This window comes from Oryctolagus cuniculus, chromosome 1, assembly GCF_964237555.1.
Source record: "Oryctolagus cuniculus chromosome 1, mOryCun1.1, whole genome shotgun sequence".
NCBI classification, from domain to species: Eukaryota; Metazoa; Chordata; class Mammalia; order Lagomorpha; family Leporidae; genus Oryctolagus; species Oryctolagus cuniculus.
The window spans coordinates 216596602-216618428 of record NC_091432.1 but is presented as its reverse complement, the minus strand read 5'-3'; the positions used below and the strand labels follow the sequence as shown (position 1 = coordinate 216618428).

At 53.6% G+C, this 21827-nt stretch overlaps 1 long non-coding RNA gene across 2 annotated transcripts; it reads right to left on the bottom strand.

The window, feature by feature from the left end:
- Positions 1–1541: 1541 nt before the first annotated feature.
- LOC138846756 (uncharacterized) lies at positions 1542–5037 on the bottom strand. Of its 2 annotated transcripts, none has more exons than XR_011384293.1 (3): positions 4882–5037; positions 2215–2305; positions 1542–1662 (listed from the first exon to the last, which is right to left on the bottom strand). It is a non-coding gene; the product is annotated as an uncharacterized lncRNA (long non-coding RNA). The 2 variants fall into 2 exon arrangements; XR_011384294.1 differs by having other exon boundaries at positions 1561–1616.
- Positions 5038–21827: the final 16790 nt, after the last annotated feature.

The window sequence follows — 21827 nt, the reverse complement described above, 5'->3', positions numbered from 1 at the left end:
TCAAATCCCGGGCCCTGCAAATACTGGGCGGGGAGTCGCTCTCCCACCCCCACGGGATCCCACCCAGTGCTGGGCTGCCTGTCCCCTAGGACAAACCTCAAGTTCAGACTCGGCAAGGAAGTCCGGGGCTTTTCTGGGATTTTGAAGACCTTCACGATTTGGGCGTTTTTAGTGTTTATGTATTCACGTTTATTTGAACAAATGAGGCTCTTATCAAGACATACAGTTCTAGAGATCCATAAGTATTAATAATTTTGCATTTACATATAGAAATGTATAGATCTGTATCTTCGTTTATGTAGGGAGAGACTTTCTGTATTTGTCTTCCTGTTTTCATTGCCATGCTTTTACTATAGTGGTCTCACAGATTTCTTATATGAATTTCTCCCCAAGTGCAATGAGCAAATCTGATTACTTAGAGAATTGTTATGGTTGAAAATGGAAGTTGTCCATCCCTTTATTTATACGACATGGTTCTCCATGTGGGACAATAGATTTCCTTAATTTATGTGTCTGTTATTAAAGTGATTTATTTTCCCAATTCAAATTTTCTTGTTTTCACTCTGTTTGCTCAACCTTAAAACACATAGGCTGCGCCTGGACTAATGTCTGGCTTGTAATTCCTATTCATTTTGCATGTGCTTTAGGTCAGCTTGACCCCAGCAACCTCGTGCTCCTCCACCCCTCCTTGTGGATTTTGCCTTTATAAACTCTGTTGCTTGACTTCGGGGTCCAGAGCTCTTTAGGGCCTGAGCCGCTCTCCACTGCCAGCGAGAAAGGACGGTCAGATTTCATCAGTGCAGCGCTCCTCTGTGAGCACTCGCTCAGACGCAGCATTCCTGGAGATTACTGGGAGAATTGCTTTTCATTTATTTGAGATGTAGAGCTCCAGAAAGAGAGGGAGAGACAGAGAAGAAGGTCTTCCATGTGCTGCTTAGTAGTAGGAACTGTCAGCACGGGGAGCTCACAGCAGAGTGGGAATCCCGCCTCTCCTCCAGGATTCAGCGGGAAGTGCTCCTGGCGTCCCAGTGAGGTCGCACCCAGCACCATGCCCCAAAGACTGCTTCAGGTTCCAGGACCTGAGGGAAATACCCACTTCTCAGAGGCATCCGAGACTTCCATTGAATTGGACCTTTCCTGTATTTTGGAGACTCCTTGGGTTCTTCAGATGAAACAAGCAGTAAATAGATGCATATCAGTGCCTGGTACTGGCATGGACCTGTGTGAGTTCCCGTGTGTGTATGTAGGTAGAGAGAGAGACATTAGATTTATATTCCTGGTTTCATTGCCCTGCAAGGAACGTCGTGGGGCTGGGTTTCTCTACTTGTGACTTTCTCCCTGGTGGCCACTGGGCACCTCCCCGGATCCCACTGGAAGTCCCAGGAGCCAACTGGATCTTTGGGGAAATGTTATTGTTGAGAGGGAAACACGGCCCTGTATGAAACATGATTGTGTTCTCCATGTGGAGCAATAAAGTTCCCTCACATTTCAAACCTGGTACCTGGAGTCGCTCTAGTTCTCCAACTCTGTGCATGCGCTTGCATTCTTTCAGCAGTATGTTCCGGCGATTTTCTCTGTAGGGACTGTGTCTGCTCTGGTGGATGCACGTGTGGCTCCTCACACAGTCATAGAATGTTGAAAAATGTACACACACATTAGGAACTGTGTCAAGAAGTTGGCATATTTCAGTTTTTAATGAGGAGTTTATATGTTTGTTAAGGGGTAGAGTTGCAGAGAAAGGGAGAGAGAGAGAGAGCAAGGACGTCCATCTGCGGGTTCACTCCCAAGTGGCTGGAACAACCAGAGCTGAGCTGATCTGAAGGAAGGAGCCAGGAGCTTCTTCCAGTCTCCAACATGGGAGCAGGGGCCCAATCATTGGGGCATCCTCCACTGCTTTCCCAGGCCGAAAGGAAAGAGCTGGATGGGAGCTGAGCAGCCAGAATTTGAAGCAGCTCCATAAGGGACGCCAGCCCTGCAGGCTGAGATTTGTCTCCTGTGCCACAGAGCCGCCCCAGATGGGAGATTTCTGTCAGCCACTGAGCAATCATTACCCGACCCTGAGCCCTCCTGTGCCACCTCTGCTGACCGTACAGCACTTCTCTCTGACACTTACACTAAGCTGTGGATCTCCTGTTCTCAAGGTGTTGGGCACACTGGGAAAGAGTTCTATGTGCCCTGCACACCACTCCTTTTCCTACCTTACTCACTACTTACCCTTTGAAAGGAATGGGCGACCAGCAGAGAATAAAGAAGCATGTTCTCTAAGGCTTCCTGGCCTAGAAACGGTGGGACAATCGATGTGACCCTGGGAAGGATGGGAAACACAAGATTGGTTGAGACAGGGAGAGTTTGTGAGGAGTCTTGGTGAGGTCCAAATTCCTGCTTCCCAGGCCGTTTCTTCAGGGGTGGAATTTGCCTGGGGGCAGCTCTGTGCATAGGAGGTATAGGCATGGCCTGCAGTCACGCAGCCCATGTGTGGGTCCTGCCTGTTTCTCTCCCATCCTGTCCCCTGCTTATGCACCTGGGAATGCAACGGAAGATGATCCACGTCCTTTGCTCCCACCCACATGGGAGGCTCAGAAGAAGACCCTGAGCCCTGCTTCATCCTGGCCCAGCCTGGCCATTGCAGCCAATCTGGGTGTGAGCCAGCAATGAAGATCTCTCTCTCCCTTTCTTAATTAATTGTATTCAAGGCATAGTAATTTATCCAATTACCTATACACAGATTCAGGAACATTGTCATACTCCCTAGCCTTCTCTCCCTGCAACACACACTCCCACATTCCTTCTTCCTCCCTCTCCTAATTCCAGTTCTAATCTTTTAAAGATCTATTTATAGTAAACCTAACGTATGCATGGAAGAGCCCACTTTGTCTCTCAGACCCGGATTTCCTGCTCTTTCACTCTCCCTTTCTTCATTCCAATAAAGAAATCAATAATCCTTTTAAAGCAACAGTGAAATCCTGTCTAGTTCACTCTCACGCATGGATCACATGTTCATGCCAACGTCCTTCCAGAAAACTGCCTACGTGTATGATGTGTTTTGTTCTTTACCTCTATTGGAACAGCTGTAATTTGACATTAGTCTCTAGAGTTCGAATATGATTTAGTTTTCCAAATCCTGACGATGTGTAAATCTCAGAGGCAGGGTCATTAACTGAGGGGGACCCTTGATCTGACTGGGGGGTGAGAAACACTGGGCCTTGGACATGATGGGATTGGACTGTGGGTTGTGTTGATTCCTCAAGGAGCACCAGTGAGGATTTAGAAGGAGACCACGGGACATGGAGAGTGGGAAGTCCTCCTCGTCTCTGTTCCTGCATCACTGTGACAAAGCACTGGCCCCGTGGCTGAATGCCCCTGCTGCCTGTGCCTGGCATGGCATGAATTCAGAGCAGGGTCACACTGTTTGCGCCCACGTGACCACAATGGCAGAGCTGGGCAGTTGCCACAGACACTGCATGAGCCAGAGTCCCCCTGTCTCCCTGAGGGGAGAAGGCTCTCTGTTCTCTGACATACAGCACACAGAGCAGACACACAGAGACAAGAAAACTTTGTGTGGGGGTTGGGACAGAATGGGCCCCACCCTAAGAATGGAGAAAGTCCTGGTAAATTTTGACAGTGGAAGGACCATAGAGAGGCTGGCAGGCAGACCAGGGGGGCGAGTCTGATCCCAGGGAGCCAGTGCCACCATCAGAGCCGCCCCCACCCGGCCAGGCGCCCTCTGAGCCGGCTACTCCTGCGCAGGAAGTACTGGCAGAGGCTGCCCACAGAGCCCTGATGCCCGGGTGTCCCCTGCATTGTCACCTCCCGCAGGGGGAACTCTGGGAGAGGGGCCACGTGCAGGGCTGGGAGGAGCAGGGCCTGGGGCCTGGCAGGGCACAGAGGGGACGGCGTGGCTCTTTCTATGGAAACCCAGCACCCTGGAGCAAAAGCAGTGCCACCCCCCTTCCCCTCCAGGAAGCAGCACGAACCTGACCGGCTGCCCAGTGAGTTAGTCACCCATGAGAGGGGCAGCCCAATGCAAAACGTATCCTGAATCCCCCCCTCCCCGCCACGATGCACAAACCAACAGCATTTTTTTTTTTTTTTGACAAGCAGAGTGGATAGTTAGATAGAGAGAGCCAGAGAGAAAGGTCTTCATTTTGCCCTTGGATCACCCTCCAATGGCTGCCACGGCTGGCATGCTGCCGCCGGCGCACCGCGCTGATCCGAAGGCAGGAGCCAGGTGCTTCCCCTGGTATCCCAAGGGTGCAGGGCTCAAGCACTTGGGCCATCCTTCACTGCCTTCCCGGGCCACAGCAGAGAGCTGGCCTGGAAGAGGGGCAACCGGGACAGAATCCGGTACCTCTAGGTGGAGGATTAGCCTATGGAGCCGCGGGGCCGGCAACACCAACATTTTAAACACACACAGGACCCCACCACCCGGCTGCCACACCCTAAGCCTCGCACACCTGCAGGGGCGGTGGGCAACACTGGCGGGCTGAGTCCACACAGCCCGGGAGGCTGGCGTGCAGGAGGCAGGTTCTTCCCGCCAAGGGTTCCTGACCGCCTCACCACACCCCGCCGGGGCTCTGCACTCTACCCGGGTCCCAGGCTCTCAGCACGGAGGCCCCGTGCTCTCAGCCCACAGTGGGGCTGCGGGCAAGGACACCGCCCCTTCACACAGGGGCCGCCATCGCCAGCACCGCTGCCGGCCTTGGAATATACCAAGACGCTGACCTGCCACCAACCTGCCCCTGCCTGCGCTGTGTGGCCCAGCAAAGCGACCCTGGCCATTCGGACAGCGACCGAGGGAGCGTGGGCCGCGCCCCTGATGGAAATCTCACGTCCCCAGCGCGACCCTCGAACTCTGGTGCCCTCCCAGGGGCCGCAAGGAACCTTGCGAGGGAAGACCCAGCAGCGCCCGAACCTTTCCAAGTTCTGAGTTTGGGTAAATGAGATGGCTTGGCGCCGCCCTGAGCCATCCCAGGCTGAGAATGTGGACGCAGCGCCCAGGTGTGCGGGAGCTAAACTGTGGTGGTGCGCAGGCCCTTGGCGAGGAAGGTGGGTCAGCGGGCGAGGCGCGCGCCCCCTGCCGGCCGTTGTTGCCCAGAGTTGAGCGCGCTCTCCGGTGCGCGGTGTCTGCTCGCCCCCTAGCGGCTGGCCCCGGGAGACGCCTTGCAGATAGAAAGTGCAAACATGAGACTTGGTTTTTATTTGTAGATCTATTTTACTTATTTGAGAGGCAGAGAGAAAAGACAGAGAGAGGCAGAGACAGAGAGACACAGAACTAACTCCCATTCACTGGGTCACTGCCCAGATGCCCAGTAGAAGCTGGGAGCTAGGAGCCCAATCCAGGTCCCCCAAGTGAACCACCACCTCCTGCTTCCAAGGTGTGTGTACTAGCAGGAAGCTGAAATCAGGGCCAGAGTCAGGACTTAAACCCAGGCACTCCAATATGGGATGTGGTCATCCCAAACAGGGGTGAACAATTCTGTCAAATTCAGGCCCCTTGTTTTACTTGTAAAAGCTTTAGTACACACAGTTTAAGAATGCAAGGGACATGTCTGGCGGACTCCTAGCCTCTTCCCACTACTCTCTACTACCATCTTGGACACTGACCGTGGCCAGGTGGCTGAATCCTGGCCCACCTACTGTGTCCGGAAGTGTTGTGCCGTGCACACACCTGGCCTGTGAATACACTCCCATGTGTTGGCCTACACTGCCTTCCCTTTGCAAGGGTTGGCAACGATCCAAGCACCACAAACACAACACGAGTGTAAGTGAGGGGGGCAAGGCTTCAGCAGGGAGCCAGCAGTACCGGAGGGCACCTCATCACTGCCTGCACCGCCCCCTCATCTGAAGCAAAGATGAAGTGTGTTATAACCAGCCTGTGGGTCATTTACAGCAAATTCCTAAAGAAAAATGTGCCAGCGACATGCAGATCCAAGCAGAAGGGTAGCAACCATGACATCGCACTCATTTATATGCAGGAATATTTTAAATAGCGCAGTCACTAAGGAGAATAGCATGACTTCTCTGTAGATGTTTATTTGTGAGCGATGATGTGCAGGATATGGGGAATCGTATGGGTTGGGTACTGATATTTCCAAGCTGGAAAGCAGCTTTATGGTTGTGTTTTTTAAAATCTATTTGAAAGTGAGAGCTAGAGACAGAGAGAAAGGACTTCCACCTGCTGGTTCACTCCCCAAATGGAGCCAACAACCAGAGCTGGGCCGACCAGGAGCCAGCAGCTTCTTCCCGGTCTCCCAGGTGGGTGCAGGGGCCCAAGCACATGCACTGTCTTTCCCTGGTGCCTTAGCAGAGAGCTGGGCCAGAAGTGGAGCAGCCGCGTCTCGATGCCGGCACCAACAATGGAGGCTGAACCTGCTCTGCCATGGTGCTGACCTGGGATTTGAAACGAGCAGACAACCGTGTGCATAACTGATTCAGAGGAGTCAGGTAGCAACTTCCTCTGGTTTCTCCACAGAGGAAGTGCAGTGAAGGAAAAGGGTGCTTCACCATCACTTGGCAACCTCCTGGGGGTGTGGGGATGGCGGCTCGTGTGTGTTTTCTGTTTGTTTGTTTTTAGTGGGGCCAATTTCTTAGAACCTCTGGACCGTGATTCCCAAACAGGGGCAAGTGAGAAGAGCTGCGTGTTCACCTTTCTGTTTGGGATGAAACTGGAGTGGGACTGACCACCCAGATCTTCCCCCACGCAGCGCTCCGGCGCTCCACCCAGGCCAGACGTCCCGGGGAGGGCAGCGGTGGCAACAGGTGTTTGGGGTCTGTGGGATTCTGACTCTGTCTCCTGTCTCCAGGAGAATGCTGGGCCGGCCCAGTCATGCCCCCCTGACTGCGGGGACCCATTTCCCACATCTCAAAGGCATCCAGACGCCCTTGCTTTCCCAGCACTGCTCCTAAGCATGGCCTAGGAAGGGCAGGAACACAGCAGGTGCAAGATGTCTCAGGTCACCAGCCCCGAGGAGGACAGAGAATTGCAGTGTCCCCAAGGCCAGCGCTCACAGCCAGAGCTCCCGCCATACAACATCGTCCTGCAGGGGGTGGAGTCTCGCCCGCTGACAACAATCTCCACCAGCAGGCAGGACGGGACCCGGGGAATGGGTGCCTGTTACAGGGCCCCGGGAAGCCCCGGGGCTGTGCCAAGAGTGAGGAAAAGGGTCATTTCCTCAAAACTCAGGTCTTTGCCCCAACTGAGAACCCGGAATGGTTCGGGCGCTGCTGGGTCTTCCCTCGCCAGGTTCCTCGCTGCCCCTGGGAGGGCACCAGAGTTCGAGGGTCGCGCTGGGGACGTGAGATTTCCATCATGGGCGGGGCCCACGCTCCCCTCGGTCGCTGTCCGAATGGCCAGGGTCGCTTTGTTGGGCCACACAGCGCAGGCAGGAGCAGGTCGGTGGCAGGCCAGTGTCTTTGGTGTTTTCCGGGCCTGCAGCGTTGCCGGCGATGGCGGCCCCTTTGTGAAGGGGCGGTGTTCTCGCCCACAGCCCCAATGTGCACTGAGAGCACGGGGCCTCCGTGCTGAGAGCCTGGGACCCAGGTAGAGTGCAGAGCCCCGGCGGGGTGGGGTGTGGGGCTCGGGAACCCTTGGCGGGAAGAACCAGCCTGCTGCACGTGGCCTCCTGGGCTGTGTGGACTCAGCTGGCCCGTGTAGCCCACCGCCCTTGCAGGTGTGGGAGGCCTAGGGTGTGACAGCCGCGGGGTCCTGTGTGCGTTTAAAATCTTGGTGTTCCTGGCGCCGCGGCTCAATAGGCTAATCCTCCACCTAGCCGCGCCTGCACACCGGGTTCTAGTACCGGATTCTTTCCCGGTTGCCCCTCTTCCAGGCCAGCTCTCTGCTGTGGCCAGGGAGTGTAGTGGAGCATGGCCCAAGTGCTTGGCCCCTGCACCCCATGGGAGACCAGGAGAAGCACCTGGCTCCTGGCTTCAGATCAGCGTGGTGTGCTGGCCGCAGCACACGAGCCATGGCAGTCATTGGAGGGTGAACCAACTGCAAAAGGAAGACCTTTCTCTCTCTCTCTCTCTCTCTCTCTCTCTCTCTCACTATCCACTCTACCTGTCAAAAAAAAAATGCTGTTGGTTTGTGCATCGTGGGGGCGTCAGCGACCGTTTTGCATTGGGTTGCCCCTCTCCTGGGTTACTGACTCACTTGGCAGCTGGTCAGCTTCGTGTTGCTTTGGTGGGGGGGGGGGTGACAGTGTTTTTGCTCCAGGGTGCTGGGTTTCCATAGAAAGAGCCACGCCGTCCCCTCTGTGTCCTGCCAGGCCCCAGGCCCTGCTCCTCCCAGCCCTGCACGCGGCCCCTCTCCCAGAGTTCCCCCTGCGGGAGGTGACAATGCAGGGGACACCCGGGCATCAGGGCTCTGTGGGCAGCCTCCGCCAGTACTTCCTGCGCAGGAGCGGCCAGCTCAGAGGGCGCCTGGCCGGGTGGGGGCGGCTCTGATGGTGGCGCTGGCTCCCTGGGATCAGACTTGCAGCCCCTGCTCTGCCTGCCAGCTTCTCTATAGTCCTTCCATTGTCAAAATAGAGCAGGACTTTCTCCATTCTTAGGGTGGGGCCCATCCTGTCCCAACCCCCACACAAAGTTTTCTTGTCTCTGTGTGTCTGCTCTGTGTGCTGTATGTCAGAGAACAGAGAGCCTTCTCCCCTCAAGGAGATAGGGGGACTCTGGCTCATGGGTGTCTGGGGCAACTGCCCAGCTCTGCCATTGTGGTCACGTGGGCGCAAACAGTGTGACCCTGCTCTGAATTCATGCCATGCCAGGCACAGGCAGCAGGGCATTCAGCCACGGGGCAGTGCTTTCTCCCGGTGATGCAGGAGACAGAGACGAGGAGGACTTGCCACCCTCCATGTCCCGTGGTCTCCTTCTACATCCTCACTGGTGCTCCTTGAGGAATCAACACAACCCACAGTCCAATCCCATCATGTCCAAGGCCCAGTGTTCCCAACCCCCAGTCAGATCAAGGGTCCTCCTCAATTAATGACCCTGACCTGAGATTTATACATCTTCAGGATTTGGTAAACCAAATCATATTCAAACTCTAGAGACTAATGTCAAATTACACCTGTTCCAATAGATGTAAAGAACAAAACACATCATACACGTAGGCAGTTTTCTGGAAGGACATCGGCATGAACAAGTGACCCATGCGTGAGAGTGAACTAGACAGGATTTCACTGATTGATTTAAAAGGATTATTGATTTCTTTATTGGAACATAGAACGGGAGAGTGAAAGAGCTGGAAAGCAGGGGCTGAGAGACAAAGTGGGTTCTTCCATGCATACGTTAGGTTTACTATAAATAGATTTTAAAAGATTAGAACTGGAATTAGGAGAGGGAGGACGAAGGAATGTGGGAGTGTGTGTTGCAGAGAGAGAAAGTTAGTGAGTATGACAATGTTCCTGAATCTGTGTATAGGTAATTGGAGAAATTACTATGCCTTAAATAAAATTAATTAAGAAAGGGAGAGAGAGATCTTCATTGCTGGCTCACACCCAGATTGGCTGCAAAGGCCAGGCTGGGCCACGATAAAGCAGGGCTCAGGGTCTTCTTCTGAGCCTCCCATGTGGGTGGGAGCTCAAGGACATGGATCATCTTCCATTGCATTCCCAGGTGCATAAGCAGGGGACAGGATGGGAGAGAAACAGGCAGGACCCACCCACACATGGGCTGCTTGGCTGCAGGCCATGCCTATACCTCCTATGCACAGAGCTGCCCCCAGGCAAATTCCACCCCTGAAGAAACGGCCTGGGAAGCAGGAATTTGGACCTCACCAAGACTCCTACAAACTCTCCCTGTCTCAACCAATCTTGTGTTTCCATCCTTCCCAGGGTCACAACTATTCTCCCACCTCTTCAAGGCCAGGAAGCTGATGGAGAACATGCTTTTTATTCTCTGCTGGTCGCCCATTCCTTTCAAAGGGTAAGTAGTGAGTAAGGTAGGAAAAGGAGTGGTGTGCAGGGCACATAGAACTCTTTCCCAGTGTGCCCAACACCTTGAGAACAGGAGATCCACAGCTTAGTGTAAGTGTCAGAGAGAAGTGCTGTATGGTCAGCAGAGGTGGCACAGGAGGGCTCAGGGTCGGGTAATGATTGCTCAGTGGCTGATCGAAATCTCCCATCTGGGGCGGCTCTGTGGCACAGGAGACCAATCTCAGCCTGCAGGGCCGGCGTCCCTTATGGAGCTGCTTCAAATTCTGGCTGCTCAGCTCCCATCCAGCTCTTTCCTTTCGGCCTGGGAAAGCAGTGGAGGATGCCTCAGTGTTTGACCCCTGCTCCCATGTTGGAGACTGGAAGAAGCTCCTGGCTCCTGCCTTCAGATCAGCTCAGCTCTGGTTCTTCCAGACACTTGGGCGTGAACCCGCGGATGGACGTCCTTGCTCTCTGTCTCTCTCTCCCTTTCTCTGCAACTCTACCCCTTAACAAACATATAAACTCCTCATTAAAAAAAAGAAATATCCCATCTTACTGAACACATTTCCTAATGTGTGTGCATTTGTCAACATTCTATGACTGTGTGAGGAGCCACACGTGCATCCACCAGAGCAGACACAGTCCCTACAGAGAAAATCGCCGGAACACACTGCTGAAAGAATGCAAGCGCATGCACAGAGTTGGAGAACTAGAGCGACTCCAGGTACCAGGTTTGAAATGTGAGGGAACTTTATTGCCCCACATGGAGAACACAATCATGTTTCATACAGGGCCGTGTTTCCCTCTCAACAATAACATTTCCCCAAAGATCCAGTTGGCTCCTGGGACTTCCAGTGGGATCCGGGGAGGTGCCCTGTGGCCACCAGGGAGAAAGTCACAAGTAGAGAAACCCTGCACCAGGACGGTCCTTGCAGGGCAATGAAACCAGGAATATAAATCTAATGTCTCTCTCTCTACCTACATACACACACGGGAACTCACACAGGTCCATGCCAGTACCAGGCACTGATATGCATCTATGTATCTACTGGCTTGTTTCATTTTAAGAACCCAAGGAGTCTCCTAAATACAGGAAAGGTCCAATTCAATGGAAGTCTCAGATGCCTCTGGGAAGTGGGGATTTCCCTCGGGTGCCTGGAACCTGAAGCAGTCTTTGGCGCATGGTGCTGGGTGCGACCTCACTGGGACGCCAGGAGTACTTCCCGCTGAATCCTGGAGGAGAGGCAGGATTCCCACTCTGCTGTGAGCTCCCCGTGCTGACAGTTCCTACTACTAAGCAGCACATGGAAGACCTTTTTCTCTGTCTCTCCCTCTCTTTCTGGAGCTCTACATCTCAAATAAATGAAAAGCAATTCTCCCAGTAATCTCCAGGAATGCTGCGTCTGAGCGAGTGCTCACAGAGGAGCGCTACACTGATGAAATCTGACCGTCCTTTCTCGCTGGCAGTGGAGAGCGGCTCAGGCCCTAAAGAGCTCTGGACCCCGAAGTCAAGCAACAGAGTTTATAAAGGCAAAATCCACAAGGAGGGGTGGAGGAGCACGTGGTTGCTAGGGTCAAGCTGACCTAAAGCATATGCAAAATGAATAGGAATTACAATCCAGACATTAGTCCAGGTGAAGCCTATGTGTTTTAAGCTTGAGCAAATAGAGTGAAAACAAGACAATTTGAATTGGGAAAATAAATCACTTTAATAACAGACACATAAATTAAGGAAATCTATTGTCCCACATGGAGAACCATGTCATATAAATAAAGGGATGGACAACTTCCATTTTCAACCATAAAAATTCTCTAAATAATCAGATTTGCTCGCTGGATTTGGGGAGAAATTTATATAAGAAATCTGTGAGACCACTACAGTACAAAGCATGGTAATAAAAACACTAAGACAAATATAGAAAGTCTCTCCCTACATAAACGAAGATACAGATCTATAATTTCTATTTGTAAATACTAAATTATTAATACTTATGGATCTCTAGAACTGTATGTCTTGAAAAGAGCCTCATTTGTTCGAGTAAACGTGAAAACATAAACAGTAAAAACGCCCAAATCGGGAAGGTCTTCAATGTCCCAGAAAAGCCCCGGACTTCCTTGCCGAGTCTGAACTTGAGGTTTGTCCTAGGGGACAGGCAGCCCAGCACTGGGTGGGATCCCGTGGGGGTGGGAGAGCGACTCCCCGCCCAGTATTTGCAGGGCCCGGGATTTGAACTCTGCAGCTGGAGCTCCCGGGGTCCTGTGCTGGATGCTGCTGTCACTTTCCCACACTGAGTTGGCAGGGGAGGGCCACACAGCCCTGGGGCAGAAAGAGGGCTGTGTCCTGGAGACTGAGCAGGTGCCTCTGAGGGGCCCATTAAGGCCAGGGAGGAGCAGGGGTGCAGGGCAGCGAGCCCGCGGGCCAGGACTGTGGCTGCAGCAGAGCGTCGAGCGTGGCCAGCGCCCAGTGCAGGGTGGCCCCTGCGTGCGCCAGCTGCCAGGAGAGCCAGGCGCGCTGCGAGGCCCTGGGCTCCCCGCCGCGGCCGCCCATGGGCAGGAAGGCGCCCCCTGGAGCCTGCAGCTCTTCCAGGAACACCTCCAGCGCCCCCAGGTGGGTGGAGAGTCGGGCCAGGTCCTGGGAAGTCTGTGGTGGGCTGTGGTGGGCCGACGGGTGTCTGCGGAGACTTCGAGAGTTGCGTGGGTCCTCAGGGATGTGTGAGCGTGGTTCCCGAGTGCGGATCCTCTCTGGGGGTCTGCGCTGTGTGTTCTTCTCCTGCAGGCGCCAATTCCTGCGTGCAGAGCCTGCGCAGGAGTGCGCAAAGTGTTAGGGAGGGGCCGTGTGTAACACCAAGGCTCATTTCTAAGGTCACCAAACCCCATCCCACCCAACACCACTCCCGGGAGCCCTACTGGGATCCTGTGGGCCTGGGTCCAATCCAGGGCGCTCTGTCAGCCCCGAAGAGCATCAGCAATTTCCACCAGCAGAGGGCTCAGTCACTGGCTTGGTCCTGTGCCCCACCCCCACCTCTCTGAAGGCCCAGCCCCCAACCTACCTCCTCTACTAGGAAGTCCCCCGCGGGGTGACCCAGACTGGGGCTTTCCTCTCTCTGGGGCTGGGGACCTCCGTGCCTTCTTCCTGTCTTCGCGCTCTGCATCTTGTGGGTAGGGGCGACGAGGGGAGACACTGGGGCTTCTCCTGCGCTTGCCCCTGCAGCCCGTGGCCTCCTCCCTCTGCCTGGGGAGCCCTGAGGGGGAAGAGGGCAGCAGTGAGTTTCCTGCACCAGCACTGGAGTCTGGGCCAGGACAAGTGAGCTGCAGGAGATGGGGAACGCCCCCCACCACGACCTGTCCCCTTTCTCCCAGGGTCCTGAGTGTCCACACCCAGCTCCCCAGGGCCCAGCCTTGCTCTGCATGTTTCTGGGGAGGTCCTAGTCACTGCCAGCCCAGCCCTGTCCAGAGTCAGAGGAGGCTCAGCTGGCAGACTCTGCCCTTCACCTTGGGCACCCCAGCACCTTAGTCAGGACAGGACTGAAGCCTGCTGCCTGCTCATCACACCCTCAACGGGGCCTCCCGAATCCATGAGAAATGAGATGAAAAGATGATTTGTGTAGAGCGCACATTTTTGAAAGGCATGAATTCGAGGTTCTCCAAACAGTTCATGAGAAAGAGGCATGGTGAAAAATCATGCATGGGTTTTACAGGAGTTGGCTCCAAAAGAAACTTCTCAGTAACTCCGCAGTCAGACATCTCTGCATCTCCTTGGATTTCTGTGTTTCCCCAGCCCACCCAGCCCAGTTCACGTTCTCATCTGCTAGCAGCCAGGTGACCCCATGGCCCAACCACCGGTGTCAACCCCACCCCCATCCTGAAGGGATTTGCTTCTCAAACTCTCTCTGTCTCTCTCTCTCTCACTCTCTCTCTCGATCTCTCTTACCCTCTGTTTCTCCCTCTTTTCCTTTTTCGCCTCTTCTTTCAGTATTTTGGGATTCCATCCAATAAATACTTTGTAAAAAAAAAAAAAAAGAGGCACAGAGAGAGAGAGAGAAGATGAAGAAGAAAGAAGCAAGCAAGAAAGCAAGCAAACAAACAAGCAAAAAGGAGCCATGAACCTACCTTGTGCCTTCTGAGATCTCTCGCTGGTCTTGGGTTTTCCCATCCTTCCTCTGCTGTCCAGGTACCGTGCGTCTCCTCTTTTCTCTTTCGAGGAGAGATTTCCCCTGGCAACAACACCTTCATGTTGCTTGCACGAGGGCCTCATCTTGGGCGACTTCTGATCGCCAGGGCTCCTGTCCATGGCAGCTCCCTCCATGGGAGTGACCTCGGCCTGCAGAGCTACACCTCTGCTGCTGAGGGCTGATGGCTCAATGACCCAGCAGTCAAGGCCAAGCAGCTTATATAGTTTCTGCCCCCTGAGGGCTCTCACCTGATTGGTGATGAAGATCACGCCCACAGTGTGAGCGGGAATTCTTTGGATTAGACACATTGGCTTTCCTGCTGTACTCTTAACAATGTCGACTACTTCTCCACTAATTTAGGAGCAGGGATCCTGGGAGGTCATACATGGCTGTGTGTGCTCTGATGTGTATTCATGGTGGGTTTTCCTTTGTTTACTGGATTCTGTTATCTCCCTTCCAACCACACCCACTGTGTGAGAGGCAATCGATTGGATTAGGCACATTTGGTTTCCTGATGTATTTCTATAAAGATATATTTATTTATTTGAACGTCAGAATTTCACTGAAAGAGATGGAGAGGCAGAGAGAGAGTGTGAGAGAGAGAGAGGTCTTCCATCCACTGGTTCACTCCTCAGATGGCCTCAATGGCTTGCAGTGTGCCGATCCAAATCAGAAGCCTGGAGCTTCCTCGGGGTCTTTCCATGTGATGCAGAGGCTCAAGGCCTCAGGCCATCTTCTACTGCTATCCCAGGCCATAGCAGAGAGCTGGATCAGAAGCTGTGGCAATCCAAAGCCAGGAGCCAGCTGCTACCTCCTGGTCTCCCATGCGGGTTCACGGCCCAAGCACTTGGGCCATCCTCCACTATCCTCCCAGGCCACAGCAGAGAGCTGGACTGGAAGAGGAGCAACCAGGACAGAACCGGCGCCCCAACCGGGACTAGGACCTGGGGTGCCGGCTCCACAGGCGGCTTCAGCCCTCAGGCTCTATTCTTAACAATTTCAACTTCTCCAGGCTTCCCATCTGCTTCATTTGTTGCAGGGGCTGTGTGGATGCCTCACAAACCATCCCAGGCCTGAAGGACCTGGGAGCTCCGTGTAAGTCAAGATTTTTAATAAATGTGAATGGTGGGACAAGCAATTCCATATTCCTCACAGTGCTTTATTTGCTATGTTTAAAAAGGCATATTTTAGGGGCTGGTGCTGTGGCATAGTGGGCAGCAATGACTGAACCACATGAGTTGCCACCCACTGCCTCCCAGGGTGCTCACCAATAACACTCCTGGGTTGGCGTAGAGGTAGGACTGTAATCCAGGCAATCCCGCATGGGATGCAGGTGTCTAACCACCATGACAAAGGCGGGTCCCTCTTTATTCCCATTTAACCCCATTGACCACTCCCCCTGGTTACTCTCTGAGTATTTCCTCCTGAGAGACACAGGCTTGCTCTTTGCCACACCCACAGCTTCTAGAGGTACGCAAAGTTCAAGACTTTTTCCTAGGGGGCTGGCGCTGTGGCATAGTGGGCTAAGCCTCTGCCTGCAGTGCCCGCATCCCATGGGCGCCAGTTTGTGTCCTTGCTGCTGCTCTTCTGATCCAGCTGTCTGCTATGGCCTGGGAAAACAGGAGAAGATGGCCCAAGTCCTATGGCCTCTGCATCCGTGTGGGAGACCTGGAAGAAGCTCCTGTTTCCTGGCTTTGGATCGGCTCAGCTCTGGCCACTTTGGTCATTTAGGGCGTGAACCAGTGGATGGAAGATCATTCTCTCCCTCTCTCTTGTGTACCTTCTTCCTCTCAAATAAATAAATAAAATTTTTAATAAAAAAGAATTATTCCTAATTCTCAAACACATGTTTAATAAATTTTAATTGCAGATCAAGAAATTCCATATTCTCATGGTGCTTTACTTGATATTTTTATTTTATTATTATTATTTTTATTTGTTTTGACAGATAAAGTTAGACTGTGAGAGAGAGAGACAGAGAGAAAGGTCTTTCTTCTGTTGGTTCACCCCCCAAAAGGCCGCTACAACCAGAGCTACACTGATCGGAAGCCAGGAGCCAGGTGCTTCCTCCTGGTCTCCTATGTGGGTGCAGGGCCCAAGCACTTGGGCCATCCTCCACTGCCTTCCCAGGCCACAGCAGAGAGCTGGACTAGAAGAGGAGCAATCCAGACAGATCAGCCTTCAGATCTGCCTTCAGTTCAGCCCATCTCTGGCCATTGTAGCTATTTGGGGAGTGAACCATCAGATCCAAGACCTTTCTCTACCTCTTCCTCTCCCTCTCTGTAATTCTTTCAAATAAGTAAATAAATCTTTAAAAAAAGATTCCCCGGTTTAAAATTTTATGAAGTTATTTAATTGATTTGAAAGATGAGTTACAGGATGGAGGTGGTGGGGAAGAGATATCTTCCACGCACTGGTTCCTTCCCAAGTGGATGCAATGGTCATGACTGACCCAGGCCAAAGCCAGGAGCCAGGGGCTTCTTCTGGGTCTCTCACATGGGTGCAGAAACACACATGCACTTGGACCATCGTCTACAGCCTTTCCAGTTGCATTAGCAGGGAGCTGGTGGAAAGTGGAGCAGCCAGGGCTTGAACCAGTGGCCACATGGGATGCAGTGCCTATCCCAAATACCACAGCGCTGGTCCTTTAGGAATAACTTGTAAAAACAGTATGGTACATTGGACAGAAATACAAAACTCTTTAGTGTTGAGTGTAATGGATTTTCCCAGTAAATAGTTTACAATTACCCTCCTGTGGAGAAAAAAGAAGGTTTTTCCCAGGACGGAGAAGCCCACCTAGTACACCCTTCTAGTGTCTACCTGAGACCACCTGTCCTATCTGTGCTCTAAGGTTGCCCAGCTGCAATTGCTAAGAGAACTCACTTTTTGCTGTGTGCACCTTGTTTGCATTTCTAGTTGTTGTACACAAGGAGGAGCAAGGGCAGTTCTCCAGAGTGTATTAAAGCAGTTAGTTTCTACTTTTTATTTCCTTTAAAAGATGTATTTATTTATATGAAAGGCAGAGTTAAAGAGAGGAGATAGAGAGAGAGGTATTTAACCACCTGTTGGTTGAATCCCCAATTTGTCACAACTGTCAGGGCGGGTCAGGTCAGAGCCAGGAGCCTGGAGCTTCATCTAGGACTTCCACCTGGGTGAAGAGGCCGTGCACCAGTGCATCTGCAGGGAGCTGGCTCTGAGCTGGAGCAGCTGGGACTGGAATCTGTGTTACCTGGGATGTGGGCGTGACAGTCGGGGGCTTAGTACCCTGCAGCACCAAGAGATAACGTGACTGAGTGCGCTCGGGACAAATTCTCCTACCTGTGAGGGATCCTAAAGGCAGCTTGGCCTCAGGAGAGCAGTGCGACTTTGCGGGTGAACGAGGGCACCTGGAATATGGAAGTGCAATGAACACGGAGCCTCAGATTGACAGGAAACCATCCAGGTCAAGAATCGACTCCCCTAGGCTGCTCTACTCACAGCAGGTCGCCTTGAGCTTCTCTCTGATTGCTGGAGCTGTTGCTTTCAGGCCACCTGTGGGCCTTGTGGCTGAGGCCTCCTGATGCCTGTGCCTGGACATGGCGTTAAACCTGAACACAGTCAATGTGCGCTCACAGGTGACCACAATGGAGGAGCTGGACGGTTGCCCCAGACACTGCATGAACAAGAGACTTCCTGTCTCACTGGAAGAAGGCCCTCTGGTGTGGGACATAGAGCACCCATAGCCAGACACACAGACATGCAAAAAGGTTGCAAGGGAGACAACAGAATCCAGCAAACTAAGGAAAACCCACCTAGTGCCATGAATACACATCAGAGCACACACCCTGCCACGCATGCGCTCCCAGGATCCCTGCTCCTAAATTAGTGCAGAAGAACTTGCTATTGTTAAGAAAAAGTGGGGGGGGGGGCAGTGCTGTGGCTAGGAGGGTGAAAGCCCTGGCCTTAAGTGCCGGCATCAAATATGGGCACAGGTTTCTGGTCCGGGCTAATCCTCTTCCAGTCCAGCTCTCTGCTGTAGCCTGGGAAAGCATTAGTAGATGGCTCAAGTCCTTGGGCCCCTGTACCCTTGTAAGAGACCCGGAAGGAGCTCCTGAATCCTGGATTTGGATTGGCACAGCTCCGGCCATGGCAGCTATATGGGACTGGACCATCAGATGGCAGACCTCTCTCTCATTCTCTACCTCTCCCTGTAACTCTGTCTTTCAAATAAAGAAAATAAACCTTATAAAAAGGATAAAGTAGGGGGTGCCAAAGCTGCCGCCTGTGGTGCCAGCATTCCATAGAGGTGCTGGCTTGAGACTTGGCTGTTTCAGTTCTGATGCAGCTCTCTACTGTGGCCTGGGAGAGCAGTGGAAGATGGCCCAAGTCCTTGAGCCCTGCACCCACTTGGAAAGACCTGGAGGAAGCTCCAGGCATCTGGCTTTGGATCAGCACAGTGCCGGCCATTGATGCCATCTGGGGAGTGAACCAGTGGATAGAAGACCTCTTTCTCTGCCTCTCCATGTCTTTCAGTGTAACTCTGAAATTCAAAGAAATAAATAAAACTTTACACAAAATTAAATTGGGAAACCAAGTGTGCCTAATCCATCCAATTGCCTCTCACACAGTAGGCGTGGTTGGGTGGGAGAGACAGCATTATCCAGCAAACAAAGGAAAACCCATCTAGTGCCAAAAATGCACATGAGAGCACACACCTTCCATGCATGAGCTCCCAGGATCACTGCTCCTAAATTAGTGGAGAAGTTGACATTGTACAGAATAGAGCAGGAGGGCTGGAGCCGCAGCTCACTAGGCTAATCCTCTCCCTGCGGTACTGGCACCCCAAGTTCTAGCCCCAGTTGAGGCACCGGTTCTGTCCCGGCTGCTCCTCTTCCAGTCCAGCTCTCTGCTGTGGCCCGGGAGGCTAGTGGAGGATGGCCCAAGTGCTTGGGCCCTGCACCCGCATGGGAGACCAGGAGGTAGCACCTGGCTCCTGGCTTTGGATTGGCACAGCACGCTGGTCATAGAGGCCATTTGGGGGGTGAACCTACAGAAAAGGAAGACCTTTCTCTTTGTCTCTCTCTTTCACTTTTTAACTCTGCCTTTAAAAAAAAAAAAAAAAGCAGTAGAGCAGGAAAGCCAATGTGTCTATTCCAATGAATTCCCGCTCACACTGTGGGCGTGGTCTTCACCACCAATCAGGTAAAGCCCTCAGGGGGCAGGCACTATTTAAGCTGCTTGGCCTTGACTGCTGGGTCATTGAGCCATCAGCCCTCAGCAGCAGAGGTGTAGCTCTGCAGGCCAAGGTCACTCCCATGGAGGGAGCTGCCATGACCAGGAGCCCTGGGGATCAGAAGTCGCCCAAGATGAGGCCCTCGTGCAAGCCACATGAAGGCCCTGCCGCCAGGGGAAATCTCTCCTCAGAAGAGCAAGGAGGAGACACACGGTCCCCGGACAGCAGAGGAAGGATGGGAAAACCCAAGACCAGGGAGAGATCTCAGAAGGCGCAAGGTAGGTTCATGGCTTATTTACTGTTTCTCCTATATATATATATATATTTTTTTTTTTTTTTTGAGAAGCAGAGTTAGCCAGAAACACAGAGAGAGAGAGAGAGAGAGAAAGATAGAGAAGGTCTTCCTTCCATTGGTTCATCACCCAAGTTACCGCTACAGCCTGGACTGTGCCTATCGGAAGGCAGGAACCAGGTGCTTCCTCCTGGTCTCCCATACAGGTGCAGGGACCAAGAGGTTGAGCCATCCTCCAGTGCCTTCCTGGGCCACAGCAGAGAGCTAAACTGGAAGAGGAGAAACCGGGACAGAATCCGGTGCCAAAACCGGGACTAGAACCCAGGGTACCAGTGCCCAGGCAAGATTTAGCCAAGTGAGCTGGGGTGCCGGCCCTCTTGCTTTCTTCCTTCCATTCTTTCTCTCTTGCCTTTCCTTTCTTTTCTTCCATTTCTTTTCTTTTTTTCTTTTAAGGAAAGGGTTTATTGGTGGGAAACCCGACAAACCGGAAAGAAGGGGCAAATAAGGAAAAGAGGGAGAAAGAGAGCATAAGAGAGAGACCAAGAATGAAAACGAGAGTGAGGTCAAGCGAGCGAGCAAGAGGAAGAGACAGAGAGAGAGAGAGAGAGAGAGAGAGACTTGTGTGCAGGGACACTTCCACTGAAACATTTGCTGGGTTGGGGGAGGGAAGTAGGAGCAGCCAATCTCATTAGGATGGGGGTGGAGCTGACACGGGTGGGCGGGCCTTGGGGTCACCTGGCTTCTAGTCACTGCTCTTCCTGCAGATGAGAATCTATACTTGGCTGGGTGCGCTGGGAACCACAGAAATACAAGGAGGCTGCAAAGATGTTGTGGACGCTCTGGACCCTGGGAGAAAGGGGACAGGTCGTGGTGGGGGGCGTTCTCCATCTCCTGCAGCTCACTAGTCCTGGCCCAGACTCCAGTGCTGGTGCAGGAAACTCACTGCTGCCCTCTTCCCCCTCAGGACTCCCCAGGCAGAGGGAGGAGGCCACGGGCTGCAGGGGCAAGCGCAGGAGAAGCCCCAGTGTCTCCCCTCGTCGCCCCCACCCACAAGATGCAGAGCGCGAAGACAGGAAGAAGGCACGGAGGTCCCCAGCCCCAGAGAGAGGAAAGCCCTGGTCTGGGTCTCCCCGCGGGGGACATCCTAGCAGAGGAGGTAGGTTGGGGGCTGGGCCTTCAGAGAGGTGGGGGTGGGGCACAGGACCAAGCCAGTGACTGAGCCCTCTGGTGGTGGAAATGGCTGATGCTCTTCGGGGCTGACAGAGCGCCCTGGATTGGACCCAGGCCCACAGGATCCTAGTAGGGCTCCCGGGAGTGGTGTTGGGTGGGATGGGGTTTGGTGACCTTAGAAATGAGCCTTGGTGTTACACACGGCCCCTCCCTAACACTTTGCGCACTCCTGCGCAGGCTCTGCACGCAGGAATTGGCGCCTGCAGGAGAAGCACACACAGCGCAGACCCCCAGAGAGGATCCGCACCCGGGGACGCCGCTCACACATCCCTGAGGACCCACGCAGCTCTCGAAGTCTCCGCAGACACCCGTCGGCCCACCACAGCCCACCACAGACTTCCCAGGAGCTGGCCCGACTCTCCACCCACCTGGGCGCGCTGGAAGTGGGCCTGGAAGAGCTGCAGGCTCCAGGGGGCGCCTTCCTGCCCATGGGCGGCCGCGGCGGGGAGCCCAGGGCCTCGCAGCGCGCCTGGCTCTCCTGGCAGCTGGCGCACTCAGGGGCCGCCCTGCACTGGGCGCTGGCCACGCTCGACGCTCTGCTGCAGCCACAGTCCTGGCCCGCGGGCTCACTGCCCTTCACCCCCGCTCCTCCCTGGCCTTAATGGGCCCCTGGGAGGCACCTGCTCAGTCTCCAGGACACAGGCCCTCTTTCTGCCCCAGGGCTGTGTGGCCCTCCCCTGCCAACTCAGTGTGGGAAGGTGACAGCATCGTCCTGCACAGGACCCCGGGAGCTCCAGCTGCAGAGCTCAAATCCCGGGCCCTGCAAATACTGGGCGGGGAGTCGCTCTCCCACCCCCACGGGATCCCACCCAGTGCTGGGCTGCCTGTCCCCTAGGACAAACCTCAAGTTCAGACTCGGCAAGGAAGTCCGGGGCTTTTCTGGGATATTGAAGACCTTCCCGATTTGGGTGTTTTTACTGTTTATGTTTTCACGTTTACTTGAACAAATGAGGCTCTTATCAAGACATACAGTTCTAGAGATCCATAAGTATTAATAATTTTGTATTTAC